General features: G+C 34.3%; 1 protein-coding gene across 2 annotated transcripts in view; it reads left to right on the forward strand.

Annotated features, from left to right (window-relative positions):
- The first annotated feature begins 15174 nt into the window (after positions 1–15174).
- LOC134694590 (mitogen-activated protein kinase kinase kinase 2-like) overlaps positions 15175–19824 on the forward strand; it is a 51228-nt gene continuing 46578 nt past the window's right edge. Inside the window, exon 1 of one of the 2 annotated variants that reach the window (XM_063555616.1) lies at positions 15175–15270. The gene's annotated coding sequence lies outside the window, so the exon portion shown is untranslated. Of the gene's footprint in view, positions 15313–19824 lie in introns of both variants that reach the window. The other variant, XM_063555615.1, reaches the window with a different exon arrangement.

Raw genomic sequence — 19824 nt, forward strand, 5'->3', positions numbered from 1 at the left:
AGGGGCTAGATGAGCTAGGAAGTAAACTTCTGTGCTGATTTTTATCAATTCTTTGATAATATTTCCTCCAAAGCTGGTCGAAGCAAAAATAAATTGACAAATATGAAAATGATTTCACCAAAAGAACTTTTTTGAGCATGCTTCAAAGACTCAAAACTGCTCCAAAAGTAATCTAAAAGAATTTCAGGCATGTCAAGTGGATATTATCAACATCTAATTAATTAGTCTTAATATGTCTAAATATCTAAAAAGTTAAAGTATACAAAAAGGTATTGCAAAATTATTCTCTTTTCATTTTTGTTTGTTATATAGATACAAATATAAGTGATACATGTACCACAAATACAGTATTTGTTGTGGTATGAAAGTGTAGTAATTAACATTTACTGTTACAATGTTAATTCACACAAATTTATTAGAAATAAACAATTGAATGAAAAATGTTGAACATGTACAATGAAACATAGTTTTAGAAATCAATTAGGCCAGATAGGCCTTATAATTTTTTTTAAACATAATCGAATGACCATTTACACTCAGGACCAAGTCATCAGTAGGCAGTACAGATGTATTAAAACAACCTAGCATCATATTGCTAGTAGCGGGAGAAGAATTGTCGGGTAAATTTGTTCTTTTTATAAAATTTGGTCAAAGGACATATAATGTTTGGTTCAAATCGATATATGCTTTTTATCTCCCTATTACTTACATTGAAGAAAGAGGTGATACTACTTTGACAAATGCTTGTACACGAGAGTTGTCTGTCAAATCTTTATTTCACAAAGAATGAATTGCATAACAATGAACTGAGCTCAAAGCAAAGTACTTTAATAATACACTTAGACAAAGAGCTAAATCCAGTGATATACTTTGTACTGCAGGTTCTTCATGAACATCCATTGACCAAAATTAACCATATCTCAATAAAATGCCATATACTACATGGTTGGATCAGAAGTCCTGAAAAAGACATGTTTTTTTTATCGTATTTTAAGTTTTCACAGGTTAAAACTTTCTTGTGGTATTATCATTCAGTATCTAGCAACTATCAATTTGCTTCATGCACAAATTGATATAGGTTGAGCGCTCCTCTGTTGGAAATAAGAACACACCTCCTGGCTCCACCTAATTTAAGTCAACTGATGAAGAAACATTCAAAACTATAAAGACTTTTCAGTGTCTATTTACCATTGCCACTGAAACAGTGATATATTTGTACACATATATAAGACCAAAACTGATATTCGGTCTTTACTACCGGTACATCTTCATTCCCCAAGTCATTTTCAAATTTTCCAAATTTAGCTATATTTAAGCGATTGAAAGATTGATTGCACTTTGAATGTATAGTTCAGACTGAGACACGTGTTACATGAGGAGCTGCTTTGTTTACAAATAATAATGTCACGTGATCACTCTCTGACGTCACAATTTGCATCGATCTTGCAGTACACTAGACAGTTCGCTCAAACAGTACCCATTATCATGCCCGCCCCCCCTTCGTGGGAAAAATTTGGTTGATTATATAGGGAATCATTGAAGCATGACTGGAGCGGGCCCCCTCTTAGGTCAGTCAGCGCCCCCCCCCCCCCCCCCCTTTTATGAAAAGTTCTGGATCCGCCACTGATTGCTTTACGTAATAAAGTTTGAATAGAATTGAATTTGACTGAAGTTCAGCATACAAAAAAAACGTGGATATGCAGAAGCATGACAATATATTACTGATAACGTGTGTACTAGTATATATTTCTGTAAACGAAGTTGCCTGTATACTTCACTTGAGCGAAAGGATATCTCTATTTGTGAATCGGTTTATTAACCCTTTGAACCCAGGGTCGAAGTTCAAGATGTTAACATATTAACGGAAATTTTTTGGGTTGCTTTTACATCATTGAGGCTATCTTAATTCTATTTTCATTGCGGGGTTTCACATATTTCAAATGGAATTATAGAAAAAATAGAATGTTGTTAGCAGAATCAAAACAGAAAATGATGAACACTTGATTATTTTTAGCAATACATAAATCTGGATTGAGGGTCTGTGTATTCACATTATTTGTAAAACTCTCCTTAATTATTCCTGTGAAGCGTGTGCTTTACATCGAGGCTTGCTATGCTTTACATCGACGCCACAGTGCTTCAACCAATCAGGGAATGTTTATTTGGGGAATTCGACCTATTCTAACTCTGATTTTTGCACATTTTAATCCAAATTATAGAAAAATGGAATATTGTTAGTACATATAAAATAGAAAATGATGAATACTTTTAGTTAAAGATGAATTGGATGGGGGTTCTGTGTATTCACATTATTTGTACAACTCTCCTTACTGATGCCATATTTTGGAATTTCCGTGACCTAAATGGTTCGCGAAATTTAATATTTTTATATATAGTGAAACGAAATGGGGGGTCCCTTGAAATGGAACTTGTTTTCCCTAAAATTATGTGATGATGTTGTTAAAACCTTACCGTAAATTTACTGTTCCTATTATATATTTATTGTACAACTTTGTGTAAACATTGTTAACTTTTTATTATTCTTTCCTTTGTTTTTTACAATCGGAACAGCTGTGAATTGTTTACTTCAAATGAAGTACACCAATGACGTCATAACCTATTTTTGTTATGACGTCGGCTCTGGGTTTGGTAATTTAGGTAAATGGTAAGCCAAAATGGTAAAAATGGTAAGCCGAAATGGTAAATGGTAAACCATTTTGTATAAATAAATACGATGGAGAGAAAGGATAAGGTTCAGTACGACTTTACCCTGGGCAAGTAACACACGCTAATTCCAAGCGATTTAAAATATACATGTACCGAAACCATTTACCAGACTAAGTAATAACCAGACTATTTCCGTATAATGTGGGCTTGTTAGTTCCATAAAAAGTTGTATTTAGAGAATTACTTCTCGAGAGAAACGTTATCAGTTTTGACATTGAATTTCCGTTACCATTTGCCGATTACCAAACTATCTTGTTCGTAAACTTTCTAGGTAATACCGTATTTATGTATTATAGTTCCGCTATCCATTTTCTTTACGATATTCTAATAAAGTAAGGTATTTATTTGTTAAACTAGAATCCTGTTACTTAAGTTATTTATTATGTCTACGAATTGCTGATATTTATTGCACGTATAAAATACAAGTTGATTTTTATTCGACGAGTCTGTTATTCTTACAAAAACCTAAACGGAACCAAACTAAGATCTATCAGAATACCACAACGTACCACAAAACCTATACAGAACCAACTGTAGATCTATCCGAATACCACGATACCAGAGAACCACGTTACCAAAGAAGAGTCGCCAGTTATAACTCTAGTTCATATATTCCAGTCTTATAGCAACACACTAAGGGTTCCAATATTTATAGTTAATACCAAAGCCTGACCGCTCGGTTTTCGTTACAATAGTATAGTAATTAAACTTCAAAAAGTAAATCGGTTCGATTGAAGTATTATACGGCGGCTTCACTGTTGTGCCTTTAAAATACACCTAGATACTGCACGTACAAACTATGCCGAGTAGAGGAAAAACGATGATTTTTCAGAGTTATTTTCAACCCTTTTCAGATGCATAAAGCATTATATTTAGGACTATTTGGAAATGCCCTTAAATTGTATGAAGATCAAGAATAACTGTATTTACCAATTCCATTCACAAATTATTTCTAGAACGGGTTTGTTGTGACGCCTCCGGGTGTGGGAGCTTCTCTCTGTATTGAAGCCCCATTGGTGGCCTTCAGCTGTTGTCTCCTCTATGGTCGGGTTGTAATGGGTCTTTCCCGCATAAGCAATTTCACACAGCAAAATAAAATGAACATGTTTACTTTTATATACAGTTTCTTTAATAAGGGAGTTTATTAGTAAATTGAGTTGTTTTCGCATCACTTAAGTAATTACATGTAACGAACTAACATAGGTCCCAGTAATGTGCAGTGGCTGATCCAGGGGAGGGTTTTCAGTTGGAACCGCCCCTTTTTTTGGGTGATCAATGCATTTGAATGGTTACATGGTTGGACCCCCCCTTTTCACCAAAATGGCCTGATGTGTTTCAGTTTAGATTAGAGTAACTGAGACAGATCCAACCATTTTTTAAAAGGGGGACCTCACCCAGGATAAGCAGAGGCGGATTTAGTAACTTTTCAAAAAGGGGGACCTACAAGGCAATGTTTCCCCATCGGGAAAATACTCCAAATCGGGAAATGTTACCCGATTAGGCAACATGGAGAAGAAATGTTACTCGATCGGGATACTGTAGACAAATTTGGGCATGACCCCTTTATAGGTGACAATAAGTTGTTGCTTTCTCACCTGGAATTCTGTAACCTGTTTGTAAGGATGAAATTGAGCCCTGGAGATATTATTTTATTTTGGCAGGTCAAAATAAAAAATATATGTATGGAGATAAAGGCAATGATTCCTCATGATTCCTCATCGGGAAAATACTCCAAATTGGGAAATGTAACCCGATTGGGAAACATGGAGATTAAATGTAACTTGATCGGGATACTGGAGCCAAATTGGGACATGTTTAAAAAATGGGTGACACTAAAGGTTGTTGCTTCCTCACTTTGGTTAAAAGTGAGTATAGGTGTGCTGCTGGAATTTGAAAAACACCTCGAGTCATATATTACCCATGACAGATAATCACAAAATTTCTGTCTCAGTTATATGTTTGTCTGATAAGTTGAAAAAGTGATCCATTCATTCAAGTGGCATGCCTGTATTTACCTGTAGTTGAGGCCTCATATCATGGAAATCAAATTCCACATTATTTTCAGTACTTGATCATTTTATTGACATAAATATATTTCAACAGAAAAAATTGTCACTTGGAACACAGTTAGCTCTTTTCATGTGGTGTACTATGCTGGAAATTGATGCCTGTGATTCATATTCAAGCAGATATATGACTTTAAGTTTAGGGCCCTGGTGATCATGCAAATTGCATGTCTTAAGCATCTTTGAACCAACATTGGGATGCTAATAATGTTGCATACTAGTTTTGGCACATGCCCAATTGTTTGGCCAAGAATGTCCTGCACAACCTGGTAATTTGGATGTCCTCTAGTTATAACATCAAGATCATCTTCTGATATATCTCATCTATGCTGGGAGCCATAACTTTGACTGCATGTCTATCAAAACGATTAGTTGGTTCTGGTACACATTTCATCACAAACCTTCTTCCAACCATTGGTCTCCTTTTATATATATGGTACCTACAAACAAATGATAACTAACCATAGAATTTGATTGATCTTTGATAGTTCATTTTTACACCAGGTGACTTTGACCTAAAGTTGAGGGATGATTTGGTCAACTTTACAAGCCTTGCAGAAGACATAAGACAGAACTATATGAGGTCTTTTATCAGTACATCTAATGATGAAACCTCCTCACAACATGTTATTTATGTTTCAGAGAAAGAAAAAGAAGAAAGTCAAAAAATAGAAAATATGACAAAAAAAGAAATTCAACAACAAATATTTCTCAAATTAGAAGATTTGAATGACTCCCAGTTGTTGGAAGAAATGTATCAAAAGTCTGTTAAACATAAAAACAAAGAAGCATATATTGAATTTTATTATAGTCTGTTTAAAAAAAAATTAACATCTATGTGTCTGCCTCTTGAGCAAAAGCGAGACATAGGCATGGTTTTACTAACGAAAACATTAACATTGCATCAAAGTTTGTCATTTAATATTGATTTTTTTTTATGATTGAATTATTTGGACATTTTAGCCCATGCATTTCTGACAGTTGGAACAGTCAAGACATACTTGAGTATATACCTCTTCTATTAGTAATCTTCTTATAGTTTTAGTCATTTTTTCAAGTGATAAAAATGAATGAGTTCCTAAAGAATGTGCCGAAGTTTTTAATAGCAACACTAAAAGCACTTCAATTATGATAATGATTTTTATATCACTCCACAGGAACTTAATTACAAAAGAAAGTGATTCACATCTTCTTTATATATACTAGAACACACCCGTGATATCGCGGGTCGTGACTGATATATAACTATGCGTATGCCTTATTTTAGTAATTGGTATTGTCATCTGATAAAGTCATGTCGATTATAACATGTATAAGGTGCACAGTTTTCTCTGCTTTCAAAATCTTTCTGTTTGAACCCGTCGACCTGGAACCTATCAGTTATTGGTAATATTAATAATTTGGAAAACAAAAGGGCCTGGAATGGAATATTTTTTACTCAACAGTATACAGCAAAATTCTAAATACACTTTAAAGGTTACTTCAAGCAGATGCCTTACAGTATAATTTTTTTTTATCTAGGAGTAAATGTAAAGAAAAGTAATGTTTTGTGAAGTTTTGAGAAAGGAAATATATATGCATGAGGTTTTATCAATTACTAGTATATTGAAGATATATTATTATTATCAAAAGAAACAATATTAATGTATATTAAAGTTTTAATATGAACGACAAGACTTTTTATTGTTAATATCAGACAGTTATTCATTTAGAACTGTTCTTTACCACATGAAAAAAGAAGTATAAAGTGAAAAGTACCCTTTTTGTAACTGGTCCACTCAAATTTTCATATGAAATGCTCAGGTCTGCTTCCTCATCTGTTGTTGACCCAATTTCCACTTCTGTTGCCCCATGAACAGCAGTTCCAAAAATCTCCAATGGATCCTAATCAAAAAGTAATATTATATCATTAGCACGGATTTCAGAAAACTTAACATAAAAATTAATTGATTTTTTTCAACATAAATGGAAGTCCTTAGTTTTAGGTCAACATCTCATGATTTCTTGACATTTTTTTTGTAACTTGTGTTTCCCAGTAGACTTGTCTTGCATAAAAAGACCATTGAATTATTACATAATGCAGTGTAGGGTCCTGTTGGCTCATGTTCTACATAATATATGAATTACTTGGTTTCGTTGAGTTCTTGGTTTTATAAGGTGATAGACATGGTATGTGAAATCTTATTAGAAGATACCCTTTCCATTAGACACCTTTTTTTTTTAAATAGACACCCTAGTAATGATTGTGGCCAAGTTTGGTTTAATTTGGCCCATAGTTTTAGAAAAGAAGATTTTTGTACAAGTTTACAGACGACGGACGACGGACGCCAAGTGATGAGAAAAGCTCACTTTACCTTTCAGGTCAGGTGAGCTAAAAAAATGAACAAAAAACAATATGTAACACCGCATCAAACGACAACCACTGAATTACAGGCTCCTGACTTTGGACAGGCACATACATACAGAATGTGGCGAGATTAAACATGTCAGCGGGATCCCAACACTCCCCTTTACCTGGGACAGTGGTGTAACAGTACAACATAAGAACAAACTATACAAATCAGTTGAAAAAGGCTTAACTCATCAGATGGATACACATAGAAATACATCTAACAAAAACACAGAGTGGACGGGACCGAGTACTTGTACATCCCATCAACAAAAAGACACTAAGAACAGATCTTAGAGTACTCGCAGTTACTGACAGCTAGTTCAAAGCTAATAACAACTAATAAAAAAAGTGATGCATCTGAGACTAAATTATCAATCATTTCACATCCAACATCCAATGGCACTGTAAACAACATCTCCGTAAAAATGAGGATGTGCTATCCCGTTTGAAATAGGTTTTCTACAGGTAGAACCAAACTTCAAAACCAAATCTTTACATCTACGGAAGAATTTAGTAAAGATTTTAAGTGATTTGTGGTAACGAAATCCCTGACTTAATAATTTACCAGTAATACATAGATTATGTCCATTAAAATCCAAAACGTTACAACAGACACGGGCATAGCGGAGGAGTTGTGATACACAAACACCGTAAGATAGTGCCAAAGGAACATCACCTTCCAAAATAGGAAAATTAACAATAGGGAACGAAGTATGGAAAGCAACACAAATACTTTTAAAATTATCACTACACTAGAACACACCCGCGAAATCGCGGTCATTCAGAACGTATTTGAAAGGATGTAAAGTGTTGTAGGAAGAATTTTGTAAAAGATTTAATGACTTGAGAATTTCAGGAAAAGTATCAAAAGTCATAGGTACTTGGGGACAGGAATATGTTTTTTTTAACCCTCCTCCTTTATTTCCAAAATTCCCATTTTTTGTTTTATTTTAATTTCATTATGAACATAGTACATTAAGTGTACATGTATTATGAACATTCCAGTCAGGAGCCTGTAATTCAGTGGTTCAGTGATATTTGTTTTTCGTTCATTTTTTGTACGAAAATAATTAAGGCTGTTAGTTTTCTCATTTGAATTGTTTTACATTGTCATTTCGGGGCCTTTTATATCAGATTATGCAGTAATTTGGGACAGGATAATTGTTTTTCTAGCCCGGCTCCTCCTTTTTCCACAAAAAAAAATCCTTTTTTTGGTTTGTTTGTTCTCTATTAATTTTAATGACACCCTGAATAATTTTAGCACTTTATCTGTATATTATGAACATTCATTCAAAGGGGGGGGGGGGTCGGGGCAGAGGTGGATTTAGGGGGCCCGCCCCCCCCCCTTTCTGCAAAATAATTGGTTGCTTATATAGGGAATCACTGAAGCATGACCGGAGCGGGCCCCTCTTAGGCAGTCAACGGGCCCCTGCGTATGCAAATTTCTGGGTCCGCCACTACGGAGGGGCCCTGATCCCATTGGCAATATCCCCGGCTTAAAAACATGAAATCTCGAGGTTCTGAATTTATTATACAAATTAGATATCTCGACATCCCGAAATTCGAAAAAAGAAATCCCGGATCCCGAAATGGTCAATCCTGAAATTTCGATCTTAAAAACACCCGTTCCAGACGTCCCGAAAGTGTATTTTCTTTTTACAGTCAATTCTCAGTTTAATAATTGATCCACAGGGGCCATTGATATAATATTCAGACCCTCTCTATTAAATAAACCCTGTGACTGTCGTGGATAGTAAACTTGAAAATGATATCAGACAGAAAATACACTTTATTCGTAGTATATGTATTTGTTTCACAGTAAAAAGAAAAACGCAAACCGGAGGTCTAATCTGACTTAAATTTCGTCCAATGACGGATATAAATATCGAAAATAGATAAATACTTTTTGCTTGGGTGGATTTGGATGACTTTTAAATAAAATGACCATAAACTTAATGAAAATCAACAAAGCAGCTGACTAAAGTGACCTTTAATGAATAAACTTTTTTGGGCAATTTTATCAAGTGAGATGTAAATATTTCTGTACTTAACTTTTAAATTCCACTTATATTTTTTTTCATGTTAAAAATTCAATATCCTTATAAATGCATCAATATCCCATATCCCATTTACTTTTAGGACAAATATCCCATATCCCTAAAATTAAAATGGCAAATATCCTGTACGTATAGACCAGCGGTAGAATCCAAAAATATTTTTTTTAATGCACCCACCGAACACACGGCTAAATTATATATCATTGAAAAGATAAAATTGTTAACTTTAATATTAATGATGCCGTAAGCATGAGAAGTGGTCGGAATTTTGCATAATTGAGGTCAAAGGTCAACAATTGAATAGTACAAAATTTTGTCTTTACTGTCTATTTTGGGCTAAATTTAGGAACATAAAACATATTAAACAATCAGGGGACAATATTTCATTCAACATATATGGAACCTGTTGTGAATACCAATTTTTTTCTAAAAATCGTCATGTTTAACGTTAAAATTGACGTTTTTCGTTATATGATACATTTTGTTTATTTATGACTTAATTTAGTTTCCATACAAGGATGACCTTGAACTTTGGTAATATTTTTTTCCCATAAAAATGAAGTCTGAAGACGACTTGCTACTATTCAAAAGGTTAAAGTCAGGTAAAGGAGGGATAAAAGTTAATTTCATTGATTTCAGTTTCAATGGTCATGATGGTTATTTTCGTAAATTTTTTACATTTTTTTTTTCAAATAAAGGCTGCCATATATATTTTTGCTGTAAAATCAAAATGAATTCAAATAAGGTTTATAAAATATGTTAGCATCATATCAACGTTTTTTGACGTTTTTTAACATTCGGAATGCCCGATCGTCCTTCCATAATAAACGGAAATAGCTTCAGTGTCAAAGTTAACTAAACGTGTATTAAATCAACAGAAAAGGTGGACAAAACTAAAAGCAAAACAAGTGTATGTATGAATTAGCATTATTAAGACGTAAATAGGTCAGGTAATCAAGCATCATCATCATCATCTATATCTTCCAGGTGTGTATTGATGGTTTTACAAAGGTCTGATGCTTGACATTGACAAAGTTCAGTACAGGACAAATTCTGTTCAAAACACACACAACTTTTTCTGCAAACTGATTTTCCTTTCCATGTGCACACCAAATCTTGAAGGAAGTCAGATGACATTTGACCTTCAAACAAGACAGGTTCAAGACCACACTATCCTTCTTTCCAACCAAACTGCAGAAGCTATCCAATAGCAGACTTGGCGATATGTGTAGTCATTCAGATATTTGGTTTTGAAAGAAGACCTAAGGACGTGCTGTTTGAAAGATGCTTCACAAGGAGGGAATCGGACCAAGCTAGAATCTTTACATGTGGCTAATTTCACCCAGAAACTGTTCAGATTATTATGGCAGCCTTTGGACTTTCCTTTAGGATCATAAAGCCTAGTTACGAGTTTCCGACTGACGGCTACTGAATCTTCTATATCTAATAAAGATATCTGGGACAAGTCAATGAAATCAACAGGCACTTCTTTTAGTGCCTTTAGCATGATTGGATTTCTTGCCTATGCGAAATAAAGACGATGTAGTATCACATCCTGTAATAGCATGTGCAGCTGGTAGAATTTTGCACAAAACTGAATTTAACGACCCACACAGCTCGTGAACAGGAATATAACGCCGACAATCCTTAATGCTAGGGATCATTCCTGTTTGAAACCACAATTCAGATATATGAGTCATCTGTGGGAAATAATGTACTAAAAGTACTAGCACGTCAGTATCCGGAGACTTTACAATAATGCGACCGTTTACACCGTTTTCCCTGTACAGTTTGTCACATTCAATGCATGCAGGATAATATGTGTATCTGCCTCTTCTTGTGTACTTGCCAATTCACTGCAATCTGATATACCTTTTGGACTTATTATTTTCACTATTTCTGGATTGGGAAATGATCCAGCAAGGTAGTTTTTGTCCATCCATTAGACAACTATTTTCTTTAATATATTGCAAAGTGATTTCACCAAGAAACTTTATAAGTGATTGCTTGTTTTCACCTGAACTAAGAAACGGAGTCTTAAGAGGCTTCACATCTTTCTGAACAAGATTGTTTATCACTATATGCATTCTCACGACGGGGAGGCTCATGACGCTCTTTTGGCTTGTTGAATGGTACACAGTTTATCAAAGACATTGTCTGCTCGTCGACTGGTAACGATTTTTCCTGTCCTCGTTTACCTTTAACCTGTTCAGCATGTACAGCGCTTGCATCTGTCATTTAAATCTGCAGTTGGAAAACAGCCCTAGCCATAGAATGGAAAGTATCCTTGTCATCCACCGTTTCCGTGTTTATGTCAATGTTATCTTATCCTTCCTGGATAAGACAACCATTGGACGACAGTGGTACAATACCGTTTGGAACATACACGCAATATTTGATCCTATCAATTTCCTGACTTGAATAGCTTGTTAGGTAACGCCTTACCTCATCATACGAACTGCAAAACCCATGAGCATTTAACGTTTCCACTAATTGTTTTGATCCAAATTCGTGATACAATTGGAATGCAAGACCAATTTGAAATGGAGTGATAACATTAGTACTCATTGAAACTATGTTTTCTGTAAGCGACATACATTTTCGCATTTTTTCTACGGTAGTATGATTTTGGTTTGTAACGGCCAGAAAAGACGTTTCATTTATTAACCAACAAATAAATTTGGTCAGGTTGGGGGGCATTGATTGAATTGACAACGGCAGAGAACATTCGGAAGGTGTTGGGTAATAATCATTGCTTAGATCAAGGCTATGTATATCACGCCTTAAAATATTGGCAGCGGTGTGTAAAATCTGTTCTTCACTTGTTGTATTTTTGGAACTTCCAATTTCCAAATCTAACTGTGCTATTTTGAGTTTAGATATTAGCTGACTTACAGCTTCGATTGCGTCACCGAAAGATATAGAGCTGCTGAACATGATATTTGATTTACCCTGGCCTTGTTGTGGTTGTATGACAATTGCATCGCCGTAATAATTCATTAACCTATTTTGCAATTTATATGTTGTGTATTTATCGGCATAGTTTTGTGGAAGCAAGACACGAAATTTCTCAAGCAAGGTGGACATCATAAAAGCCTTATGCTTTACCATCAGGTCTGAATTAATTTCTGATACCAGCTTCACAAATGCAGTATCGTGGTCAGAAGATTCTGCTTTTGCTTTTTGGGTGTTTTCAGTAGATATTTAGTTATACAGGCCGAATGATAAAGGGCATTTTCAGTAAAATTTTCATGTAAAACCATTGACTCAATTTCATGATCCGAATTTTTTCTAGCTGCCTCAAGTATATTCTTAATTCTGTCTTCTGATTCCACTTTGTGCAATTCAGCATCTTTTTTGTAAGTTTAGTTCTTACAAAAAAATGAAGGCTGTACTTTAACCTATAATGGTTTACTTTTTAAATTGTTATTTGGATGGAGAGTTGTCTCATTGGCACTCACACTGCATCTTCCTTTATCTAGGAATACCACTCTGATCGAGTTGTGATTCTAGTTGTGCTTGCAGCAGGTGAAAAAATGCTAGCACCACCTATATTCTCCGTTTCCATAAATTCTTGTTTATAACAAGATAGATTCTGCTTACTGGTGTAAGATTTACAACAAGATCTATGGTATTTAACATCAACATTTTCCGAAAAAAAATGATTAATAGAAGACAACTCTTCTTCAATCTTCAATTAGATCTCATCTTTCCGTAGTTTAGTAGCTTCAATGAAACTAACTTTGCCTTTGTCAGTGAAAATATATAATTTTTCCGGGCTTTTAATCTGACAAATAATGCATTCCAGCCATTCTAAGGAAGACTTCCCTCTCTTGGCACTTGTTGGGATAAGTTTTAAAGGACTACCGAACTGTGACATTATCCGGAAAATTTTCACAATAGATCCGGAATATTTTTTAAGCGATTACTTAACACAATGTAAACAATGATAAAAAAAAATAATATATTACCACTCTGGGTATTCCAAATAACAAAAAACAATGAAATCAACAACAAAGCAAATATAAAACTAGTGTAAAGACAAATTTAAACCCTTAAACTGATATTAATTAAACAATTTCAATGTGAAATGTAATCGACATTTGCCTTGTTCAGTGATAGAACTGAATGGAGTGAGGATTAAACAAAAATAAACGTCCCGGACGGTAATTCCGGAATTAGATAAATTGTGTAACAGATTGATGTGTTACATTCAAATTAAAAAAAATCTTGTAAATCGAATAAGAAATGTTCCAAACGAAAGTTGTTTTGTATAAAGTAAATATCGAAGTGTATCTTTATGCCAAATAAACACAAATGAAGTGTTTTATAATTATCCTGTTATTAACGGAAATCGGTAAAAATCGTGTTAACCACAACTACTGAAGTAAAACGGTTTTTAAAATGTTGATTGTAAATATTTTTAAAACAATTATTGACTAGTTTTATCGTCAGTTATATATTCTTACATTATAAAATAAAAAAAATAGCCGTAATATTGTGATTTGTAATAATAATTTACATTTTAGCGTATCAGGGAGTTTTTTTATACACTACATATCGCTCTAAAAAGCCATTTTTACGGAAATTCGACCATACGATTTTCTTACGGCATGTTTAAAATACAAGTTTAACATGTACAGTGGCGGATCCAGAGGGGGGGTTCCGGGGGTCCGCACCCCCCCTTTATTTTGGCCGATCAATGCATTTGAATCGGGACATATGTTTGCACCCCCCTGCACCCCCCCTTTCGAAAATACCTGCATCCGCCACTGATGTATTCTTTCATTTTAAAAAAAATCCAGGTGTGTGTTCTTTGGGTGCATTAAACTCCTTAACTAAGCGTCTTTTCAGATTTCGCCGCTGCACTAGTATACGTATCCCAATATATACCCTATACAAGCCTCTATATCCATGCTGCTGCAAGGGTTTACAAAAAAACCATAAAGGATGTTTTTATAACATTTCTAGTGTAAACTGTCATGACTGTATATATGTATCACAAAACATTCACATTTAAGATAATTATGCAAGTGTTATTTTGATATATTTTGTTATATTTTGATATATTTCATGATTTTGACCAAATAACATAGTTTTGCATAATCCATGTCTTTTTTGAATGACCCATATGACCAGTCAGTGGCGGATCCAGAAATTTTCATAAGTGGGGGCCCACTGACTGACCTAAGAGGGGACCCAGTGGCGGATGCAGGTATTTTCGAAAGGGGGGGTGCTAGCCCAGGGCAAAGGGGGGGTGCAGGGGGGTGCAAACATATGTCCCGATTCAAATGCATTGATCGGCCAAAATAAAGGGGGGGTGCGGACCCCCGGAACCCCCCCTCTGGATCCGCCACTGGGACCCGCTCCAGTCACGCTTCAGTGATTCCCTATATAAGCAACCAATTTTTTTCCCAAAAAGGGGGGGGGGCGGACCCCTGCCCCCCCTAAATCCCCCTCTGCCAGTCATTTCCATGTGCAAAAAATATTGATCCCCCACTTAGAATTTATAAAAAAAAATTGAAACCCCCTTTTCCACACACAGAAAAAACTTGATCCCCCATCCCAGATCAAAAATGAATTGATAAGCCTAAATACACCTTATCGCTATTTCCGCTTGACCCGAGAATCTGTTCCGCTTGAACTATTGGCGTCATACAACAATCACTTTTCCATTGTGGCGTCAGATATTTTGAATTATGACGTCATAATTTTACTGGACCCTGTGTGATGTCCAGTAATGGCGGACAAATAGCGATAAGGTGTATAAGATCAAACAAGATTCTTAAAAATTGTTCTTACATGTTTAATAAATTTCGAAACACATTACTTTTTAATAATAATTATAAATTAATAAAACTGACGGTTTACGATTTTAAACAGAACATACATTCCCGCCAATTTACCTGTAAAAAAGATGTGTATTCGGTCGCGACACCTGTTGAAAAACATGTGTATTACTAGAAAAGTAGAGTGCAATGATTGATGACGTCACGAACATGGAGGCCATCAGATAGAACTTTGACAAGTATGCTTTTTAAAACTTGAATCTGATTGAGTTAAGCAGATAGTAAGTAAAACTTTCAGTTTTGAACGAATACGTAACTCGCAAATTATTCGTTGAGAGCACATGTCAGCATATAAACCAAAACAATCTCAACGTGGTTCTTGGTGGTGAAACCTTTCATATCGGTGAGATCTCTCGACCTATTTATCTCCCACACATTTTAAAGAAAATATACAACGATCAAGAAATCAAAAGTTACAGAAAGTGATCCACGAGTTTACAGAAAGTGATCCACGATTATAACGCAGCTCAGTAGCTTTTCTAAACAAGTTATTGAAACGGTAATTTTTCACATTTATATCATTCCTCAGGCTCAGAGCACAGGAGTTTATAGAGACTGTACTGAAGCTATATTTGTCCACGAGTTATTACATTGTTCTATGTGAAATCAAAACAGTATTGAATCATGACTACAGAAGTGAATGTTTATTTTAATTCTAAAAGTTTGGGGATGATCTGCAGGCTCAGTGACATAAATGGTAGTTCTTAAATCAAAAATGTGGGTCATTATGGGGGTACCTTCATGATGAACAACTGATGAATAACAATAACAGTAAAAATAATTGCCAAATGACGTTAAAATTATACGTATTTCTATGAGACGATAACAAATTAGACTTGAGTTTAATGAATCATGTCAATTTAGAAAAAAAATTAATGGTAACCATGATAACTATTTGTGACCTTTCACAAATCACAAAACACCTTATCGCTCTTAGTCCACCATTACTGGATATCACACAGGTTCCCGTAGATTTTACGTCATAAAACAAAATATTTGACACCACCATGACCATAGTGGAAAAGTGATTGTTGTCATGGTTGTGTGCCAAAGTTCAAGCAGCAGGGTCAGATGAGATGAGCGATAAGGTGTATTAGGATATTTTGACAATTCATAGTTAAATTTTAATGGTAGCCAATAACAAATGAATAATGACCATTTGAAGCATTCATGAAAAGAAGACAGGATTGTAAAATTACATAATAAAATTTATGACATATGGAACCTATTGGCTATCATCAGTTACCAAGGTTACCCTAGTCCTTGTATTCCAAATAATTATGACATCTTGAAAGGCTATTATACTTTTTTCTTTAAGCCTTATATCACTGCCACAGAGCTTAAATTTTAAATAGCCTTCCCCATTTTCATTCTCAATTTTATTCCAAGACATCATAATTATTTGGACTACAGTTACCCCCTGTAGTTAATTTAAGTCCATATGGCCATGACAGCAAATATCCCTATATTTTGATCACTAATTATTAATACATGTAATAATTATATACAAAAAAGAAGGGGGGAGAATGTTTAGATCAGGTGTTTTTAAGCTCAGGATTTCAGGATTGACCCTTTCTGGATCGATCTGGCATTTCTTTTTTTTCGATTTTCGGAATGTTGAGATTTTAACAGAATTTCATGTTTTAAAGCCCAAAATTTCTGGATCAGCACCCCTCCGACTTCCCTCCTAAATAGATCTGTTATATGCGTCCCTACTTTCTACATTTTTAATTACAGCCTTTTATGGTCAATTTATTTGATGTGTGACACTGTTATTAAAGCCAGAATATACCCCTTAATCATGTACTAGCCTTTGGTTGGTCAGATTATTAATATTGTTTTTGTGCATGAACAGTCTTCACGATGAACTGTTAAATCTGCAGGCCCGTCAGTGAGGCCCAGAGATCATTTTTATATAGATTCTATTGGCCTCAAGATATAATTTTTACAGGCCCGAGAGCAATTTTACAAGTCTGGGCTGCCACTCAGCGTTAAGACTGTGTGAATCCTTCTAGCGATCATGACGGTTCTAACAAAAAATCGATACATGAGTTTTTTTACTCATTAATCCACCTACATTTAATGTCTATAAAAAAGCAATTTTGAACATCTGTACATATACATGTAAAAAATGCTGCTCTAATAAATTCTACAATCATGACAATTTGTAAAACATAAATATTTCATTTAAGAAATTAAATTTACCACTCTTGTAGCAAATAAACATTACCACAGCAATATTTATATTTGTTGTCATAGCAACAGTTATCTTGGTTACACAACAAACAGTTTTGTTTTGTTGTGGATACTGTTTAGAAGATGTTTGATATAAAACTGATGCAACAAACTGATAAATGATGAAAGTAGAGGGTGTACATACATGACATATTAGTTGTACAATTGTATAAATATATATAGGCATGCTCTAAAATGTGGTGTGCGCTCTTTGATATGGACTAAAAAAAAATGCAGTTTACTATAATCTAAACAATGTTTTAAAATTCCTCTTACAGTTTATGATTACTAATTAAAGTTATGATAGTGTTTTCATTTTTAAGCAGTATGTAGATCAAAACTTGTTATAGGTCACTCAAGCTCTTTAGAGAAATTTCTCTTTGACAAATTGTATAATTTACAAATGCCAAAACTCCTTCAAATAATGCATTTTCATCATCACAGGTTGACAGACCTGTATGAATTTCTCAACAGTAAAGTTTAAAGAATCATGGTTTAAGAAAATAGGGAATTAACCGATTAAATATCAGCATTACCCCTAGTGTGAATGATTGTATAAATTCTAGCTTAAGTTCCAAGATTACATGTACATCATTGTACATTACAATCTATTTTGTTATGTACAATGTAATGTATGTCTGTAATTAATTGAATGATGTTGTGATCATGGTGCATGTGGGGATGGTTATGATTTGAATTTTGGACTACAGAACCGTGGATAGTCTTAGAAATCCTGTCTGTTATTTTGCAGGTGGCTGAGTGGTCTTGAAGATTGGTTTCATAGTGTTCTATGTGTGTATTTAACTGTTGGATGCTAGTTTTAAATTATTCTAATGTATAATTATGCTATAATCTTATATGAGCTGGGTCATGCATTAATATATATACATCTACAGATATCTACAACTATTTGAAAATTGAGTTTTAATGTACAGCACAGACCAGGGACTTTCCATACTAAGGGGACTCGTCTCTATTGATTTAATTAAATGACAAAGCCGCCCAGCCTAAGGTAGCACCCAACAATAAACATAGTTAGTACAGTCAGGGGTTCTACTTATACAAGTGTATTTTATTTACTTGAAGAAGTAAAAAAAAATATACACATATAAGTAAATTTGTAGGATACTTATACAAGTGAATTTTATTTACTTGTATAGGTAAAAAAAAAATATTCTGAGTTATGTCCCTTCGGCATTCAGATTTTTTTACTTGTATAGGTAAAAAAATCTCCCTTTCTTCTTTTCTTGAATTCTGAATATTTCTTTGCTCTAATAGAATTTTAAATTGTGTATCCTTTGCAGATGTCTTTACTAATCATTTAAGTGTAATTTCATGGACAATGAAAGTCCCATTTGTCTGTTATCTTCTTAACACTGCTTATTTACAAGCCCCAAAGGAGCAATTTTTGAAGGCCTTGCACAAATATACAAGATCTTTGCTCAATCAGTTTCTTTGATGAATTAATGAGATGAAACATTGAACTTTAATGAAAAAATTTGAGCAAACCTGGGAAAAATCATTAAAGGCATGATTTTATATATCAAAACTTGAGGATTTTTGTGGGATTGTAAGAAAAATTTACTTATACAAGTAAATTTTTCAGAAAATTAAGGGGAGATTATTCTAACATGATTTATTTACTTATATGTGTATATTTTTTTTCACTTCTTCAAGTAAATAAAATACACTTGTACAAGTAGTACCCCTGACTGTAGTATAGAAAGTCCCCACACAGACCAGAGGTCATCTTATATTTTGTATTTCAATATTCCAAAATCAATCTTAGTCTTATACATACATGTACATGATGTACAAGATAGAGAGGGGGGATGTTGGATGGGTACTGATTACCAAATCCTGGGCTTAAAAAACATGAAATCCTGAGGTCTTGAATTTTAAGAAATTTAAATCCCGACATCCCAAAATTGGTAAAAAGAATTCCCGGAACCCGAAAGGATCCATCCCGAAATCCCAAGCTTAAAAATACCCGATCCTGACGTCTCGTAAAAGGTCCTGCCCCACTCATCATACTACATGTCTTTTACAGGTTGAAAAATCTCGACAGAAAGTCTACAACTTTTTTTTTCTCCCAAATCAATCAAAGTCTTATATATATTTGATGTCATGATATCACAGTAGCATGGCCATGGGTTTGAATCCTGGCGAGGGAAGTACCAAAAAAAAGCAAATTTACAGATCTAACATTGTTGGGTTGATGTTTAGACGAGTTGTATATATATACATGTACAACTCGTCTAAACATCAACCCAACAATGTTAGATCTGTACAAATATACATGCAAATGTACATGCACATGCATTTCAAGGATTTGTAAGGTTGATTTCCATCCGTCACAGCTTATATTAAATTTTCTCCTCTGCCACAACATGTGCAAGAATAAAATTGAGAATGAAAATGGGTAATGTGTCAAAGAGACAACAACCTGAACAATACATGTATATTTCTCAAGTTATATAACAATACAGATTTAGCAC

The sequence above is a fragment of the Mytilus trossulus genome, chromosome 13, assembly GCF_036588685.1.
Source record: "Mytilus trossulus isolate FHL-02 chromosome 13, PNRI_Mtr1.1.1.hap1, whole genome shotgun sequence".
Taxonomy (NCBI): Eukaryota; Metazoa; Mollusca; class Bivalvia; order Mytilida; family Mytilidae; genus Mytilus; species Mytilus trossulus.